The 19,799-nt window shown below is 38.9% G+C and overlaps 1 protein-coding gene across 17 annotated transcripts in view; it reads right to left on the reverse strand.

Moving 5' to 3' along the window:
* The window catches only part of CEP112 (centrosomal protein 112), a 413,480-nt gene that overhangs the window by 169,724 nt on the left and 223,957 nt on the right, over positions 1 to 19,799 (reverse strand). The window lies entirely within an intron of this gene.

The following is a 19,799-nucleotide window of genomic DNA, read 5'->3' on the forward strand; positions in this document are numbered from 1 at the left end:
ATGAACACCATGGTTCAGGCAGTCGTAGAATCAAACAATATGGATTAGGGAGGATTAAAGAGAAACAAAATGGTAGGAAGTCAGGATCAGGAGGTTGGAACGTAGTATGATCTGAAGCAGAGGTGCTCACAGAATGGCAAGCATCTCTAGAGGACTCTCGCGTTGACTTAGGTCTCAGGTCTTCCGAGACGTTCGATCCTCAGGTAGTTCAGAGCTCTCTGGTCAGCTGTGTCAGTCACTGGTTTGTCTGCCCATCTATGAGCCCATCCATCTCAACGGCCATTGCCTCATCACATCCTATTTTAAGGAGCTGGGTTGTCTGTATCTATTAATGATTCTCAGGGTCCGTTTTTGAAGAGCTGTGTTCTCATCTATACACAGGGCTTATCAAGGAAGCAGAATCCTCAGCGGGGCTGCATTTCAAGAGAACAGCCCGTGCCCCTCAGTGCCTACTCACTGGAGGTGCCCTGCCACCATCAAGGGTGAGGAACCTAAGAACCGGCCTTCCATGAACGTCCTTTGCCGGGTCACAGAGGTTAGAATTAGCACAGAGAACAGGATGGAAGTGCTCTTTTGCCTTAGAGTCTATTAATAAGTAGGAGTTCATTACATAACTTCGCTGTATTTATTAATATAGTTCCTGCTTTAAATGTGCTTTATGTAAACGTTTAGAATTTGTCCTCAGTTAGATGTCTCTAAAACCTCACTGAGCTCGCTGTCAACAGAAAATACTGGAAGGTAACTTTCAGTGCTGGCAGCTGCCAGCTTACGATGGAGAAACTCAACCCATGGATGTTTTTCAAATCATTCTGTGGGGAAAACAACCTGATGACTAGTAAGGTTTTTGTTAGTTGTAATACATAATCTAAATATACTTGCTATAAATTTATAGTATTATATATTTTATTATTAAATATTGTATTTTAAAAATTAAAATACAGATAATAGATTCTTTCTGTTATACTCGGTTATTGATCACTCCTTATGTCAGTTATTTTCGAAGCAACTTCAGATCTTATTCTCTTAGAACTTTAATTTTACTCCAAATGTCTCATTTTATTTTTGAATAAAAGGAATACCTTGAATGAAACGTGAATTTGGGGGATCTGATTAAATATATAGAATTGATGTGAAAGTAGATATTCAGACTTCAAGGAAGGATAGCATCTATATTAAAAAGTCAATACAGCAGAAACTAACACAACACTGTAAAGCAATTATACTCCAATAAAGATATTAAAAAAAAAAAAGTCCAGAGTGGGATATATTAGAAAAATGCAGTTGGATCAACAAAAAATAATATTTTAGAAATATCTATACCTATTTTACAGACATTAAACTTATACCAAGCATAAAACTGTATCTTACATGAGATCCAATGTTGATTATAATTTAAAACCTGAAATTCATCTAAAGTGTTAAAATAAAAGCCTACTTTACTGTATAATTATATCCTACAACATTCAATATATCTTTTAACATATTTTGGAAATTAATGATTTCAAATTAAGCCAAGTATTATAAAATTACTTTACATGTGAATTAATTTTTTTCCTGAGTTTTAGAATAAAAGTTTATATTTTTTAGTGTTTTTATAGGGCTAAAAAGCTTTTAAAGTGTGTTCCCATAAGCCATAGGAGAGACAGGTAGTTGATAAAAGCAGAAAAGAGAAACATTAAGAGATGCAGGGAAAGTCACATAAAAGTCTGGGTAAGAAACCAGGTCTTCAGATTCCTAGGGCAGCATATTTCCTGTTTATAACCTGCTGCGTCTAGGCTGCAAACAGAACTTTCTTGACTCATAATGTCTACGTTCTGTCAAATGGAAAACATTTAAAAAATCCCTTCAGTGACTCAGAGATATTTAGAAAGAAGAGTCAGCAGATTTACCTTATGGTTATTCAAAGATTTCTCTAAGATCCAATATGCATGTTTAGGATACTTAAGGTACATTTGTGTTTCTAGACTCTTGTTCTACAGTTACTAGACCCAGTAATTAAAAATATAATCATTTGCCCACCTTGCAGTTCAGGAAAAATATTACCTCTGCAACTTGTAAAGATGAGAAAGGAGTTTAAACTGCCCCAAATTCCAAATGAATAGCTTAGCTCTGGAAGGAATTCTATACACAAAATTAAAATGTGGTATCGTTGATCACAATGACACTACTAAATTACACGATGAAGGAGAGGATAGAGCCTAACATATAGGAAAGGCAAGAAAAACTTTAATTTGATTAAAACTTTTTAGAACAATTAATACTCAATTTTGGAACATACTACAAAAGGGCTTACGTCAAGAAATAAAATATATTTTTTACCTGCAAAAGAAGAGAGCACTCTAGGTGGAGAATAAAAAAGAAAAAAAGAAATAGGGTGAAAGTACAAAAGAAAAGCACTCATTAATTTACATGCCTATCTGGAGAAAAAAAACTTCAAAAGGAGAAGCAGAACATATAATGAGACACATGAACTGGCAAATATTATGTCTGCATTTGTTTTTTGTGAATAATGATGATACTACTAAAAATTCATAACTGATATTGAAATTTATAGTTTTATTCTAAAAGAACCACCCAAATCATCTAATTGCAAATAGGTCTTGAGGAAAGTGAGTGAAAACCAACAGCAATTTGTTTTTAGGTTAAGTTACAATTAATAGGGAAAAAAGGAAGTTCTCATTGGCCTATTTTGGAAACTTGCAAATGAAATGTCTACTACACTTAAAATGACTGTGTATGAACATGTATTTTATAGATTAAATATATTAATAATGAACACAAGCACAAAATATAAATATGTATATACTTTCTAGACTCGCATGGAATTATAAAAGTGGGAACAGTCCCCTGGAGAACTAGGACACTACAAAGACACTATCTTCAAACAGCACTCTTAAAAATCTCATCTTGAGAATGCAAAATAAAGTATTAAAGAGCAAACACGGACGTATTATCCACAACTCACTTTGGTACAATATCAGGGCTAACGAACAGGAGGACCACATGTCGGGAACATGTTATTTGCAGCATCTAGAAACCCTTAAAGCTATTTCTTTGACAGAGTGTTTCCAGGAGCAACAGGTAACCTATTTGGCCTTGGAAGAAAAATAAAATTCAGGCTAGGTTCTTCTCCACTAGAAAACTTCTTCTATAAAGAGTGACATTCAAGTAATCGGAAAGCAGATTTTCAGCATTCTCTCCACTTACTATACTTCCCTTTCCCAGGAAAGCAAAGAACCAGTTTTCTCCTGGTTCTCTGTTAGCCTCTCTATCCAAACATTCTATATGCATTAGGGTCACAAGAGTCCAAATGTTATACTAGTGCCATTAAGAAAACACTAATTACTGTGCTAATAACCAGGTGACTTGACTAAAGCAGGATATTCAGAAGTTTTGGCTGCTTAATTAAATATAAGAAAATCTAGAACACTCTGCGCTTTAAACAATGAGCCAACGGAAGGAAGGGCCGCCCGCCTCCGGTGAAAGTCCAAGCTGCCTGCCGGTGTGCCGCTGTCAGAATGGACACGGTGCGTGCTCTCTTATTCTTGTTTCTAACAGCATTTCCTCCCAGGCATGTGTACTTTTGTGCATCGTGTGCACTACATACAACCAATTCTTTAAATCTACGCCGAAACTAAAGCAGAAAAATCACATGATAGGTTTTAGGTCAGTACCATGTAAACACCAGGATTTCTAGCTTAATATTCCTGCCCTCTCACTCACTGCAGAAAACAGCGTAATTCTTGGTAGATCTACTTCTAGGAATTTTGAAAGAAGCTCAAAGCAAGTACCCTTTTAAAGCCACGAAGGCATCGGCAGTGAGTATCTTCACACAGTAGCACAGTATCCTCCTATGTCAACGTGACCTTAAAAGACAGCTTTGAGATGGAAGTACAGTTACTGCCAGGTGGGCCTTCCCAAGATCTCTTAGGTGTAAGAATACCTCGTATGAGGTGTAGGGTAGAGGGTCAGAAGAGAGAGGGAGATTACCTCACTATTAATCCATTCCACTCAGGAAAGCATCCTGGATAATTCTGATGTCCATACAGCAGCCCCAAGAAATGGTGAAAAATAACTTAATTTACTATAATAATTTGTACTTTTGTGCATGACCTGCTACTTGCTGCTTTTACTTCTCTATTCATAAATGAAATCACTTAATATAAAAGAAAATTGTATGGGTAAAGCCAATGCAAATAACTAGGGAAAAATGCACTAACTAAATCCAAGGTGATATTCTTTGCCTCTGCTTATAAACATAAGCAGAGGCAAAGAATATCATTGTTAATTTTTTTCATAATTTAGGCTTTTCAGTTTAAAATTACTTTCAAACATTTTTGTAGTTTTTTTTTTTAGCTGAGACTCAATAAAAGTATAAAAAAGGTTGTTCTTAAATATATTCAAGTGTATATTCAAAAGGTATACATAGTTCTATCATAACTGGCATACCGACATTAGAAACAGGATTCATAACAATGATATAATATAAAAATAAAGGCTTTCAATGAATTGATAGATAGATCTTACTATCTTACTAAATACAATGTTAAACTCTTTTCAACATTATATTCTTGCATCTGGTAAAACTAGACAGTTATGAGATCTCAGTAAAGTTATATGTCTTAGACATACAAACACAGCCTCAGGCACACTGATCTTCATTGTAACACTTTTAAAAACAAACTGAGGAACAAAGGCTACCTAGGGTCAAGATCATGGATACCAATAGTTTTTCAAAACCCAAAGGAAAAAGTGCTATGAGTAAATTTAGAGATGAACATCAACAAAAAATAAACGTTTCAATTCGCTTAACATTTTTTTGATAAATATGTGAATTGAGTTTTTTCCAGTAAACACTAATCAACATCCAATGGATTTTAAAACTGATGGTTTTGTTAAGAAAAATGTTCCACTCAATTTAATGCAGAGCTCTTCCAAAACCACTCTGCAATGAAAACGTCCGTGTGACCATCTCTAACTTCCACTAGTCAGTATCCAAGCTCCCAAGGCCTGTTAAACTCTTGGTAGCTGACTATGTACTCAGCGCAGAGAACAAAGCCACCTGACAGCTTATGAGACAAATGATTTCCGAGATTATTTTCCTTTTTGTTAACCTGAAAGGTTCAGCAAACCTTCCTACCTTGTCTCCCAGATTCCACCTCAGGCACAAGCTCACACTTGCCCCGTCCACTCACCTGCCAGCCCCTGTTAAGCAAGCGCTCACCTACAGGACACGTGCCAGAACACAGCTCGCCTCCAAGCCAGGCTCGCAGCCATGGACCTTGGTTGTGGCCTGTCAGGCTCAGCTGCCTGACTAATCCTCCGTGTTACCCTTTATCTTGGATACTTATTTGCTTCATAATCTGAGATTTGGATTCCTGATTTCATGCATGTTTCAAAATTACGGTTACTGCTCACTCCCCAAACCTGCCGTCATGATTAGATTCTTGCCTTTAAGTGATTAGATCCTTTTTATCTCTTGTTTTAACTACCTGGACTTTGGAAGACCTTTTCCTGACCTCTTGATCTGAGTTCATTCTCCTAAAACTGATCTACTTGAGTTTCTGACCCTCCCAACAATTTAACAGCCCATGTTAATACCTGGCTACCTAGGTTTCTGGTCTCCTTCCCCTGTGTCTTCTAGAATACTGAAAATACTCGATTTATTCTCAGGCCATTTATTGAGACATTTATCCCCAAAGAAACCAGCAAACCCTAAGAAAGCATTAGGATGAAAAGAAATACCTGCAACGTGTTGAAACAGAAATATATGTTGCTATGGATACAGAACTCCATTTATGACCTTACTTTTATTCTATGCAGTTCCAAAGCAAAGCAGCCAATGAGGAGGCAGAAACGTAACTAAAACAATCTGATCAAAGAAATCAGAAAGTACATTATTTTCATTAGCAGGAGATTAAATAAAGTGGTTTTTGTTTGTCTTCATTGTCCATTCAGTACGAGATGACTTGAATGTCGGTATATGCCATCTACTAATTTCATAAGTCAAAACATTTTCCCAGCTCTGTATGATTACGATTGAATGTATGTAATAAAGTGGATGCTGTTCAGTAAAATGTTATGCATAAGGCAACCCACTTGCATTTCAATTCTACATTTCAGAAAACCATTGTGTGCGCACTTGTGTGTGTTCCATACGCTTCAAAATTTTACAGGCGGTTTCACAGATTTGGAATCCTTACAATAAATACATAGGTACTATCACTTCCACAAAAATGATTAAGTGGGTGCTCTAAGAGATTGGGTTAACGTATCTGTTTTAAGTTCACAAACCTTGCAAGCAGCAATCAGGACTGGCTCCCAGGCACCTGTCTTCATCTGCTCCATTAGACAGCTTAATTAACACTTCCTGCTCTAGAACTCACAGAAATTCTGCACAGAGGCTTAGACTCAAGTGATTGAGGCACTTAAATGTTTGATTAAATGACCATTATTTATTTTATTTTACTTTTCAAACAGTTGTCTCCTGGATCAATAAAAATGATTCAACTAACATGTCAATGCTAAAGAAATCTAAAATAACATTAGTGGGAAAAAGCATATGTTAGAGTCTTCCCCATGGAGTGATTTCCCATGCACTGGTGAATTACCCATCTGAAATAATACTATTTTATTACAGTCTGATATTGCTTCTCACCTCAGATGTTATCGCATCATGAAATTACATTTCAACATGACAGTCAAGATTTATTGAGAAAGTCTTGCCTCAATCAGTCTTCTATTTATTTCCACTAAGATTTCAGTTTTCCATGCAGTTTCTCTTTCTCAGAGCATCTTATAATCCTTATACTTAGATTTCATGTCTTCAACTCACTACAACACTGACTACTGTATCGTGGGGCCTGTCTAATGCACTTTCTTTTTATAATTTTTATTTTATATTGGAGCATAGCTGGTTAACAATGCTGTGTTCGTTTCAGGTGTAGAGCAGAGTGATTCAGTTACACCTATACACGTATCTATTCCTTTTCAAATTCTTTTCCCATTTGGGTTATTACAGAATACTGAGCTGACTTCCCTGTGCTATACAGTAGGTCCTTGTTGGTTATCTATTTTAAATATATTACAGCAGTGCGTACATGTCAATCCCAAACTCCCAATCTATCCCTCCCCCACCCCGGGCACTTTCCCCCTGGTAACCATACTTTCGTTCTATAAGTCTGTGAGTGTTTCTGTTTTGTAAATAAGTTCAGTTGTATCATGTTTTTAGATTCCGCATGTAAGTGGTGTCATATGGTATCTGTCTTTCTCTGTCTGACTCACTTCACTTAGTGTGGTATCTCCAGGTCCATCCGTACTGCTGCAAATGGCAATGCACTTTCTATGCTGATGAAACTATGCCCGTGTTCTGGTTTTCGCCTTGGCGTCACTCTTATTTGAAGCACCTATGACCACCACGATGGCGCACGGATAAGGTTTCCCTACGCAACCCTAACTTATCCATCCCAATACATTACTCCAGCTGATGAGCATCCTCGTCTTCTTAATTCTAAAATGTATATAACTTTGTTGCACCAATGACAGAAATACTTTACTGACCATTCTTATAAGAACACAGTATGATGTTACCATGAGATGTTTCTACAGGATGCAAGATAAATGCATTCCACAACATCAGCAACAAATTGCAAATGTCTTCTGACCATCTCCAAATTTCTCTGAAAAAGCGCATCATGAATTAACTAGTTAGGAATCTGCCCAAACCTTTTGTGAATCTGTTTTAATGGAACACCTCAGAAAACAAAGATTAAATGAAAATAGAAAAAGAAAAATTAGGCCACTGTATTGGCAAAAGTGTTCTTATGAAAATTTTCACTCAAATGCTTCTTTACAATTTTAAAATACACATCATCAAACAAACCAAATGGTACAGAACGGCTCTTAATGCAAACAGTACTTTACTGCTTTTGACTCCCCATCTCCAATCCCCCCCCACCAGGAGGTAGACACATTTAACTCTTTCAGGTGTGTTTTTAACTCTTCCAATAATGACCTTCATATCTTTATATCTTTCATGAATTACTACTTATTCACTACCTATTTACTTCCTGCTATGAAAGAGAAAGATTTGGCTTCCTCAAGCCATCCACCATCACTCCTTCCCATCTCTGAAACATGGTTGCTTTTTTTAGTTCCTTTATGGCTTACCTTTATAGCTTTCCTCCAGTTTCATTCAGATATAACTGACATATAACACTGTATAAGTTTAAAGTATACAACATAATGATTTGATGTATGTATATATTGTGAAATGATTGTCACAATAAGTTCAGTTAACACCATCACCTCCACAGTTACAATTATTTTTCCTGTGATGAGAACTTGTAAGATCTACTCTCTTTGCAACTTTCAAATCTAGAGTACAGTACTGTCAACTCTAGTCATGCTGTATATCACATCCCCAGAACTTATTTATCCTATAACTAGAAGTTTGTAGCTTTTGACCATCGTCACCCAATTCCCCCATGTCTCGCCCTTTGGCAAACACCAATCTGTTCTCTGCTTCTATGACTTTGTTTTTTTAAGGTTCCACATATAAGTGAGATCATATGGTATTTGTCTTTTTCTGTCTGACTTAATTCACTTAGCATAATGCTCTCAAGGTCCATCCATGTTGTAGTAAATAATAGGATTTCCTTCTTTTTTATGACCAATAGTATTCCATTGTGTATCTATATATATTTTCTTCGTTCATTCATCCATTTATGGACACTTAGGTTTTTTCCTTGTCCTGGCTATTGTAAACACTGCTGTAATGAACATGGTGTGCCAATATCTCTTCAGGACAGTGATTTCGTTTCCTTCAGATATAAATCCAGAAGTGGAATTGCTGTATCATACTGTAGTTCTATTTTAAATTTTTTGACGTGGAGAAAAGGAAACCATTGTGCACTGTTGGTGGGAATGTAAATTGGTGCAGCCATGATGAAAAACAGTACGGAGGTTCCACCAAAAATTAAAAATACAACTTTGAATAAAATAATTAAGCCTTCCTTTTCCAGCAATTATGGGTGGTGTCTTTTAATTCCCCACTTAATTCGATGAGTACATTAGTACTACCTAATCTTCACCGAATCATGCTCATAACCTTGATTATCTGAGTTTTTACTTCTATTATCTGTATTTTTGTTAAGGTTGGTAACATTTATGTTGTATCTGTAACCATGAATAAATTTTCTATGCTTTATATAAAATTGATTTCAAAAGGTGAAATTTAATAGTCTAATTATTGTGCAAAACAACCAGATAATATATTACAAAACAACTACATTTTGCTTCTGGTAGTTTTCCAGCCCTTTCCCCTCCATGCCCCAAGGTTTCTAATTCACTTTCATTTTTTCCCTTTCATTTTCTGCTTTTATTGCCTCCTTACACTAAGAATTCTCATGGATAGACTCTAGACTTTTCCTCCCGTCACCCCCCATCTGTGCCGAGCTGGACTGGGTATTTTCTGGATTCTTTGTGCAGCCATTCTCTGGGCCTTCCCTTTTCTCTTCTCCTGTCTGGATCCAATGGTCCTTGAATCCTTTGCGTTTCTCTTTTGTATTTGCTCCTTTAGTTTACTGAAGAACACCTCCAAGCAACTTCCAAAGAAACGCAGGAAATAAACTTTCCAAATCGTTGCATGTTTGCAATGGCTTTCCCCAATATGACTGATTGTTCACTTATGTATAGAAATCTTTTGATTTGAAAAATCTTTGGTTTGAAAATTTTCCCTTTCATGCTTCTAGTGAAGGCATTACTGTCTTTTACCATTTATTACTGGAAATACAATGCCAACCCACCTTGTTCCTGTGAAGAACCCTGCAAGGCTTTAGGGTATCTCTTTTATTCCTGTTCTGAGGTTTAGTGGTGATGTGTGCAGAGGTAGGTTTTTTTCATTCATTATGTTGGTACTTATTAGCCTTTTCAATCTGAAGACTCACATCCTTCAGCCTTGTGAACTTGACCACTATGACTACACTGATAATTCCTCCACGCTTTATTTCTTGAACGTCGGTTAACTATTGAGCATCCTGGCTTAATCAACTATGTCTCACCTTTTAAAAACACATTTTTATACTCATATTTTTGTCTCTGCTTTTTATTCCTGCTTGTGGGAGGTTTGTTCAACATTAGCTTTGGCAAACATTTTAAACAATTTTTAATTTTCAGACCCGTTTTTATTCCTTTGATTGTTACATTTTCATAGCAGCCTGCTCTTCTTTTATAAATATAATACCGTATTTGGTATTTCAGTCTTGCTCTCCTTAAATTTACTTTTTGTTCCCTAAAGTACCTTGCTTTCCCTGGAGTCATCTGTTTGTTTTGTCCTTCTCTTTCATGCCTCAAATGTCAGATGATCCAGGGTTGTCTGTTCATACTCAAGATTGAGGAGGTAAAATGCAGAGTGGAAGCTCCGTGTGTGTCTGGAGCCCGAGTCTGCATTTTACAGGGCTCACTGCGCTTGAGGGTGAACAAAAGGAGAGGATGCTGCTATGGTATGGACCCCCACCATGTGCTAGAGCAGGCTTTGCCCCAAGCTGTCACTTCCCACACTAGCTTCCCTGCACTCTGCAGTTGCTCCTTTACTCCCCTCAGCCTGGGAATAAATGCTGTCCATCCTGGGATTGTGGTCGAGATACACCGCCTATTCTGTAGGCTGACTTTCACCGAATCCTGTTTCTCACCTCACATCTCTTCTGCTACCCTTCCTTCGTGGCATCTCTCAGTCCTGGCCCTCTCCTGGGTTTTATGAGGAAGACAGACTCTCTCCGAGGCTTCACGTGTAGCTAGCAGCTGGTCATCTCAGCACTGCTTCCAGAAATGTGCCTAAGTCTCTTGTCTGCTGATGGCCATCCTCGTGCTTTCTTTGTTGTGGTAGATTTATACCTTTGTTATTCCATTATTGTCATTTTAAAGGGGCCTAGTGAGGGACAGGAAGGAAACTCATGTAGTCTGATTACTTGGGGCTTCTTTGGTATGTTTTAAATAAACATGATTCAAATCTATGAAAGCTGTTTTAATGCGGTTATGTAGGGAAGACTCTATGGTGTAAAAAAAGATGCTTCTCTATTTCTGACCCACTTTCACTGTTTCCATTAAATTCTAGATGCTTCCTGGTGTCCTGGGCCACATCTTTCTGACCCGGCTGATTGCAGCCCAGCTAAGGCAGGCAACTCGTACCCGATTCCACCTCAAGTGGGCTGTGGTACAGCTCAGTTTTCCACCTCGAGCTTTCTTCAAAGCCAGGGAAGGCCACTCAGTCCAGGTTCAGGTGAAGCTAGAAAGACAGGAGCAGGAAGGAAGCACAGGAGCAGGAAGTGCAGGAGCAGGAAGTACAGGAGCAGGAAGCTGAGAAGCAGGAAGGAAGAACAGGAGCAGGAAGTGCAGGGGCAGGAAGCTCAGAAGCAGGAAGGAAGCACAGGAGCAGGAAGCACAGGAGCAGGAAGTACAGGGGCAGGAAGCGCAGGAGCCGGAAGTGCAGGAGCCGGAAGTGCAGGGGCAGATGCCCTTTGGGAGCACCCTCAATCACAAGGAGCCAGAATTCCAGGGATAAATGCTCCAGACTCACATTCTTTGGCAGGACAATTCCGTGGTGTCTTCTGAAAGATCATCCAGGGTCCTCAGTGGGATGGAGACCCCCCTTGCTCTTAGTAGTAATTGATCAATCGGCTTTTCCCTTCCCTGTTTCATTCTCCCCATTCCCTCACCTCAGAGTCCTGGAATTCCCTCCCCAATAAACTACCTGTATGCTGATTCTTGTATTGGGCTCTGTTTCCAGAATAACCCAAACCTCAACAATGCTCCTAATGATGTGCTCTGTGATTGCACTACTTTATAATGTTAAATTCCGAAGGCAGTGGCAGGCTGCATGTCTATTAAGGTGTCTAGTGACCCTTCATTCCAGTCAATTTCAAAGGCCATTAGTTTAAGAAGTAATAAGTATCAAATTATTTTGTTATCAGATACAAGTTAGCAAAAAGTTTTAACCAGTATTCATTCCTTGAATGCACTATTTTCGTCATTGTATCACAAATATTTTTACATCTTTAAGTGAATATTGTGATATGTTAAGAATCCTGCTTTTAGTGACCTTTAACCCATTTAGTGAACTGCTAAGAAGCGACCTTGAATAAAGGAAAAGCTGTAGATGTACAAACGAAGTCACTACAGGCATGTTTGGGAGACATTCACCATCAGGAGCTTTCGGGGCATCTGCAGGGTTACGAGAATATTGAGATGTTTGAGGACAGAATGAGCTGTGAAAGCAGAGCCAATGGGGAAGCTTCAGCTGAGCCAGGCCTCCATCTACCCGGGCCCCTCTGGGTTCTGGGCTCGCGTGCTGCAAAGATGGTAAATACATCAGCGAGAGGTGAAAATACAAACAAGCTCCTGAGGTTCTGTGTACAGGGGAGGGGGGCCGCACCCCAATCTGTAGATTCCAGGCAATCTGGGTGAGAAACAGAAGGCTCTTACCTGAAAAGAAATTGAATGAAAAATCCAGGGAAACCTAAGGCTTCCAGTGTGGATTCTACAAACCCAGAATAAAGCCCTCCTCAGTCTAGCATTTAAGGGACCTGGATGCTAACACATCTTTCAGTCTAAATGCCACCCCTACCCAAGAACTCACTCTGATTTACCACTCAGGGAGAGACATATTAGGAGGTGGGGCAGGAAAGAAACTCTGTTTATACAACAAAACAGCTCTCCTGCCATCCCGTCTGTGGCAGGTTGAATAATGGCCCCTCTACCCAAAGATGTCCATGTCATAACCCTCAGAACCCATGACTGTGTCACCTCACATGGTAAAAGGGGCATCTTTGGGTAGAGATGTGACCAGGGACCCTGGCGTATGCATGTGGGCCCAATGCCATCACAGGGTCCCTAGAAGAGCGACGGAGGAGGGTCAGAGCCAGAGGGGACAGCTGACCGTGGAAGCACAAGAGGGAGCGTGATGTGGGGCAGGCCCGCAGAGAAAGGTGGCGGCTTCTAGAAGCAGAAGAGGCAAGGAAGCAGGCTCTTCCCTGGAGCCTCCAGAAGGGACCACCCCGGCCCACAGCCTGATTTTAGTTTTGTGAGACTAATTTTGGATTTGTCACCTTCAGAACTATAATAAATTTCTGTTGTTTTAAGCAACGAAGTTTGTAGTAATTTTTTACAGCAGCAACAGGCAACTAGTACAATATTCATGTTCTGTAACATGAACAGACAGCGAACAGCAAGCACAGAAGAGCCGAGACAAGTACATGTAACAGGTGAACAGGAAAACAACCCTGGGGGAGAGCGGTGGTTCATAAACGTGGGGAGAGGACATTTCATTACATCTATACAATGAAAACAAGAGGCTCTGAAAATAAATAGGAAAAGTACAACAAGATTTTTTTAGACCTTGAAACTATCACTCTTGAGCATAAAGGGAAAGAAATCTGACTTCCCAAAGACACTGACTGAAAAGTCCAAATGAAAAATTTGAGAAAAAACTAAGAGTCAGGAAGACCTTCTGAGGGCTTTGATTTAGAGTGAACAACCTTGTGACCGTGGGGTGTAAAGGACGCACCCCTGAGGGTGAGGCTGTCGCCCCTCTGACCACAGGACAAGGGTGGGGACAGTACTCAACGCCAGGTAATTGTCTTAACGCTTCTTATTCCAGCGATAAAATCTCCTGATGGTTCAACCTCCAGAGTTGCCTAATAAAGGACCAAAATATAATAATTCCACACTCTTCATCTCAGATGAGAAAGTTTATGATTATGGTAAAAACAAAAAATAGAGATAGGAAGTCAAAGGCCCTCTGGAGCTAAAGCAATGCTGCTTCATTATGACTGATGTGCTTTTTTCCCTTGTGTCATTTTTATGAGAACAGATGCAGCCAACTTCACACATGAACTTCACAGGCAAAGCAGAAGAAAGGCTCTGTGTGTGTGCGTGTGTGTGTGCACGCGCACACTTGCATGTGTGTATATTTTCCCCTTGGCCATCAGACATAGCTTCAAACAACCGTCTCGTTATTTTACCCCCTTAAAAGTTAATTTATTGCCTGGAAAAGAGCTAGAGAAGTTCCTGAAGAACTCAGACTATGTTCCCTTTGCCAGCTAACTACCCTTAATTATAACATCATACCCATTGGACGTGGATAGAAAGAACAAGCGATGTCTCTATGGTACCGCAGGACCCCATGACACAGATGCTACATTTGTCCTCAGAGTAGCAACACTCAGTGATAGGAAAGTAGGATTTCTACACACTGAATTCAGTTTATGTACCAGAGAAACACTCAGAAGTCCTCTAAGATAAGACCAGATCAATCTCATGGCTGCTACCAGTAGACAACAAAATTAAAGACACTCTCCCATCCTTTTGAAGATTTTAATATAAATTATGGAGAGGAAGACTAAAATATGTAGGAATATTGTTCTAACACCACGGAATCAGTAGCTTAATTCACTCCTCAGTTGGTTGTGATGGCTTTCAGCAAAGAACTAAAAAAGGAACATTTACAGATTATGTGCCTGGACCTTTATGGTCACGACAGCCTCTGCACGGAGACACCACACAGAGGTAAGGTAGTTCTGTACTTACTAAAAAAGTTAAAGAAATAATAAAGGAGGAAAGTTACACTCTTTTCAGTTGGGAGAAAAGAACACATGAGCAGTGCCCAAGGCACATGCACGCTGGAGAGACGGCACTACCACCCTGCCTGAGGACCCCACCTGCGACGGCTGAGGTCTCCTTCCTTCTTCACAGCTCACAAAGTCCCATTAGGTCTCTAACACTCTGCTTACCTTTATGTTTCTTGTCTTTTCCCCCAATGATTAAGTGTGTGCTATTCATTTTTTACATCTTCAGCAGCTAGCAATGTGTCCGAAACTAAGGAGGGCCTTGGCATATGTTGGATAAATATTCTTTAATTATAGAATATAAATATTCTATAATTAAATTCTATAATTTAATATTACCCAAGTGGCAACCAATTCTCTGAAGTCAATACGATTTGGAGATTTAATAAAGAAATTGGCTGCATATTTTAGAAATCTGAAGGTTAAAAAATATGGGAACAAGCAGAGCCCAGACCGAGACCAATCCCTGCAAAACAGTTAAATTTACTGATTTGTATTCATTCACTGATGGGGCCAGGCCCTCTGGCAGGATCTTTGGATGCAAAGACATAAGGTGTAGTCCCTCCTCTGGAAGACACAAACATGGAAACAATAATGACGTTACGGTGATTATGGGCTAATGCTACACACCTATTTTTGTCATTGTAGATTAGAAATTTTGTGAGAACTCAGAGATGGGAATGACAATACACTGATGGTGCCATCCCCCAAAGAACAAACACACACAACCAAAACACGCTAATGAATTGGCGGCTTGCTGAGAGCCTGGCAGACCGTCGCCTCTACCCCTGTGACCTAACCCAACTCTGAAGCCACTGCCGGCTCCTCGGAGGGAGCCCAGCTCCACTTTCCTGTGGCTCCCATTGCTCAGTGGCTCTGCCTTTGTTGACACAGATGCTCACAAATGTTTGCTGAGGCCACGGTCGGCACCAAGAATCTTTTCAGTAGAGGGTATACAGAAGTGAGGAAAGCGCAGAAGGTCCATTTTCTCAGTCCATTGGGGGAATAGACAAAAAAATTAATACATATGTAATATAAACTGGGAAAAGTGCTATGAAGTTCACAAACAAGGTGCTTGATAGAGGAAGCCCTATTTATGTATTTATTTATATTATCTATTTATTTATATTGAAGTATATATGATTCCCAGTATTGTTAGGTGTACAGCAAAGTGATTCAGTTATATACATATATTTTTTTTCAGATTACTTTCCAATATAGGTTATTGCGAGATACTGAATACTGTTCCCTGTGTTATACAGTAAATTCTTGTTGCTTATCCATTTTATGTACAAACTACTGTTTGCATCTGTTAATCTCATACTCCAGGTTTATCCCTCCTCCCCTCCCTCTCCCCTTTGGTAATCATAAGTTTGTTTTCTATGTTTGTGACTCTGTTCCTGTTTTGTATATAGATTCATTTGTATTATTTTTTGTACTCCACACATAAGTGATACCATATAATACTCATCTTTCTCTGACTTACTTCACTAAGTATGGTCATCTCTAGGTCCATCCACGTTGCTGCAAATGGCAATATTGCATTCTTTTTCATGCTGAGTAGTATTCCATTGTATATATGTACCACATTTTCTTTATCTATTCATCTGTTGATGGGCATTTGCGGTTTTTCCATGTCTTGGCTATTGTAAATAATGCTATGAACATTGGGGTGCATGTATCATTTCAAATCAGAGTTTTCATCTTTCCCAGATATATGTCCAGGAGTGGGATTGCTGGGTCATATGGTAATTCTAATTTTAGTTTTTTAAGGAACCTCCATACTGTTCTCCATAGTGGCTGTATCAATTTACATTCCCACCAACAGTGCAAGAGGGTTCCCTTTTCTCCACACCCTCTCCAGCATTTGTTACTTGTAGACTTTTTAATGATGGCCATTCTGACTGGTGTGAATTGGTACCTCATTGTAGTTTTTATTTGCATTTCTCTAATAATTAGTGATGTTGAGCACCTTTTCATGTGCCTCTTGGCCATCTTTATGTCTTCTCTGGAGAAATGCCTATTTAGGTCTTCTGGCCATTTTTTTATTGGGTTGTTTTTTGATATTGAGTTGTATGAGCTGTTGGTCTATTTTGGAAACTAAGCCCTTGATAGTCGCGTCATTGGGAAATATTTTCTCCCAGTCTGTAGGTTGTCTTTTCATTTTATTTATGGTTTCCTTTGCTGTGCAGAAGCTTGTAAGTTTGATTGGATCCCACTTATTTATTCTTGCTTTTATTTCTTTTGCCTTGGGAGACTGACCTAAGAAAATATTGCTATCATTTATGTCCGAGAATTTTTTGCCTATGTTCTCTTCTAGTTTTATGGCGTCATGTCTTATATTTAGATATTAACATTTCAAGTTAATTTTTGTATATGGTGTAGGGAGTGTTCTAATTTCACTGATTTACATGAAGCTATCCAGCTCTCCCAACACCACTTATTGAAGAGACTATCTTTTCTCCATTGTATACTCTTGCCTCCTTTGTTGTAGATTAATTGACCATAGGTGTGCCAGTTTTTCTGGGCTCTGTATTCTGTTCCATTGATCCATATGTCTGTTTTTGTGCCAATACCATGCTGTTTTGATTACTGCAGCTTTGTAGTATTGTCTGAAGTCGGGGAGGGTTACATCTCCAGCTTTGTTCCTTTTCCTCAGGATTGCTTTGGCAATTCTGGGTCTTTTGTGGTTCCATATAAATTTTAGGATTATCTGTTCTAGTTCTGTGAAAAATGTCATGGGTAATTTGATAGGGGTCACATTAAATCTGTAGATTGCTTTGGGTAGTATGGCCATTTTAATAATATTAATTCTTCTAATCCGAGAGCATGGGATAGCTTTTCATTCTTTGAATCATCTTCAGTTTGCTTTATCAATGTTTTATAGTTCTCAGTGTACAGGTCTTTCACTTCCTTGGTTAAGATTATTCCAAGGTTATTTTTTTTGGATGCATTTTAAACAGGGCTGTTTTACTTTCTCTTTCTGATATTTCATTATTAGTGGAAAGAAATGCAACTGATTTCTGTATATTAACCTTGTATCCTGCTACCTTGCTGAATTCATTTATTATTTCTAGCTGTTTCTGTGTGGAGTCCTTAGGGTTTTCTACATACAGTATCATGTCATCTGCAAATAATGACAATTTTACCTCTTCCCTTCCAGTTTGGATACCTTTTATTTCTTTTTCTTGTCTGATTGCTGTGGCTAGGACTTTCAATGCCAAGTTGAATAGAAGTGGTGAGAGTGGGCATCCTTGTCTTGTTCCAGAATTTAGCAGGAAGGCTTTCAGATTTTCACTGTTGAGTATTATGCTGGCTGTAGGTTTGTCATAAATGGCTTTTATTATGTTGAGATATGTTCCCTCTATACCCACTTTGGTCGAGTTTTTATCATGAATGGATGTTAAATTTTATCAAATGTTTTTTCTGCATCTATTGAGATGATCATGTGGTTTTTGTCTTTTCTTTGATCGATGTGGTTTATCACTTTGGTTGATTTGCATACGTTGAATCATCCTTGTGACCCTGGAAGAAATCCAACTTGATCATGGTGTTTGATCCTTTTTATGTATTGTTAGATTTGGTTTGCTAATATTTTGTTGAGGATTTTTGTGCCTATATTCATCAAAGATATTAGCCTGTAATTTTCTTTTTTTGGTCGTATCTTTGTCTGGTTTTGGTATCAGGGTGACGGTAGCTTCATGGAATGACTTTGGGAGTGTTCCCTCCTCTTCAATCTTTTGGGAGAGACTGAGAAGGAAAGGTATAAGTTCTTGTTTGTATGTCTGGTAGAATTTCCCAGTGAAGTCATCCAGGCCTGGACTTCTGTTTGCAGGGAGTTTTTAAAATTACAGATTCTATTTCACTTCTAGTGATCGGTCTGTTCAATTTGTCTGTTTCTTCTTGACTCAGTTTGGCAGGCTGTATTTTTTGTATTTCTGTAGTATTAATTATTATTTCTCCTCTTTTATTTCTTATTTTGTTTATCTGGGCCCTCTCTGTTTTCTTCTTGGTGATCCTGGCTTGAGGTCTGTTGATTTTGTTTATCCTCTCAAAAAATCAGCTCTTGGTTTTATTGATCCTTTCCTTTTTTTTTTTTTTTTAATCTCTATTTTATTTATTTCCTCTCTGATCTTTATTATTTTCTTCCTTCTGCTGACTATGGGTTTTGTTTGTTCTTCTTTTTCTAATTCTTTTAGGTGATAGGTTAGGTTGTTTATTTGAGATTTTTCTAGTTTCTTGAGGAAGGCCTGCATCACTGAAAGGAAGCCCTTTTTAGGGAAGGCCCATTTGAGGAGTTAACAATTAGGCTAAGACTTAAAGAATGAGAAGAAGCTGCTCATGCCAAGGGCCAGAGCAAAAGCTTCCCAGTCCCAATAAATAGCACGGGCCAAAGTATGAAGGTTAGAAAGAGTCTGGTATATTTCAGCAATGAGAAAGAAGCTGGTGTTGCTCCAGCACAGTTAGCCAGGGGAGAAGAGCGGGAGAAAGCGTTGGGAAAGTAACAATAGGGCCAGTTCATGCAAGGTTCTGTAGGCCATGCTAAGAAGCTTGGAGTTTATTCTAAATACAAGCTATTGAAGGATTTTAAGCAGGGAGGTTTTGTAATCCAACATATATTTTGAAAATGATCATTATGGTTGCTGAGAAGAACAAGAAGGAAAGCAAGACTATCAGTTAGGGGACTACTGTGGAGGTCTGGGTGAAAGACAGTGGTGTCCTGGACTAGGGAGCGGCTGGAAGGGAAGGAAATGAATGGATTCGAGATAGATTCTGGGGGGTTGAATCTATGGTATTTACTGACGGATTAAGAGAAAGGTAAGCCATTCAAGAATGACACCCAAGTTGTGGCTTGAGCACTGAGCTCATAGACATGGAAAAGACGGGGGTGGAGGTTTCAGTTCTGGACATGTGACATCTGAGGCGTCTGTGAGCTAAGAGAAGGGGCCAGGAAGCAGCTGGATATCTGCACCCAGTTCTCACATGAGGGACGGGAGCTTTGAGTCATTAGCACATAGCTGTTATTTAAGGCCACTGACATGCAGACGGCTGCTTAACAGAAGAATTAAGGGAAAAAAAGGGCGGGGAGACCACAATATTTAGTGTAAGGTTGTGGAGCTGGTAGAGAAATAAGAAATTCAGATGGAGAAGTGGGAGAAGCAGGGGAAAACTAGGACT

The sequence above is a fragment of the Delphinapterus leucas genome, chromosome 19 (assembly GCF_059928025.1).
Source record: "Delphinapterus leucas isolate spDelLeu-1000000601 "Yukka" chromosome 19, BTC_Dleu_Yukka2, whole genome shotgun sequence".
Classification (NCBI taxonomy): domain Eukaryota; kingdom Metazoa; phylum Chordata; class Mammalia; order Artiodactyla; family Monodontidae; genus Delphinapterus; species Delphinapterus leucas.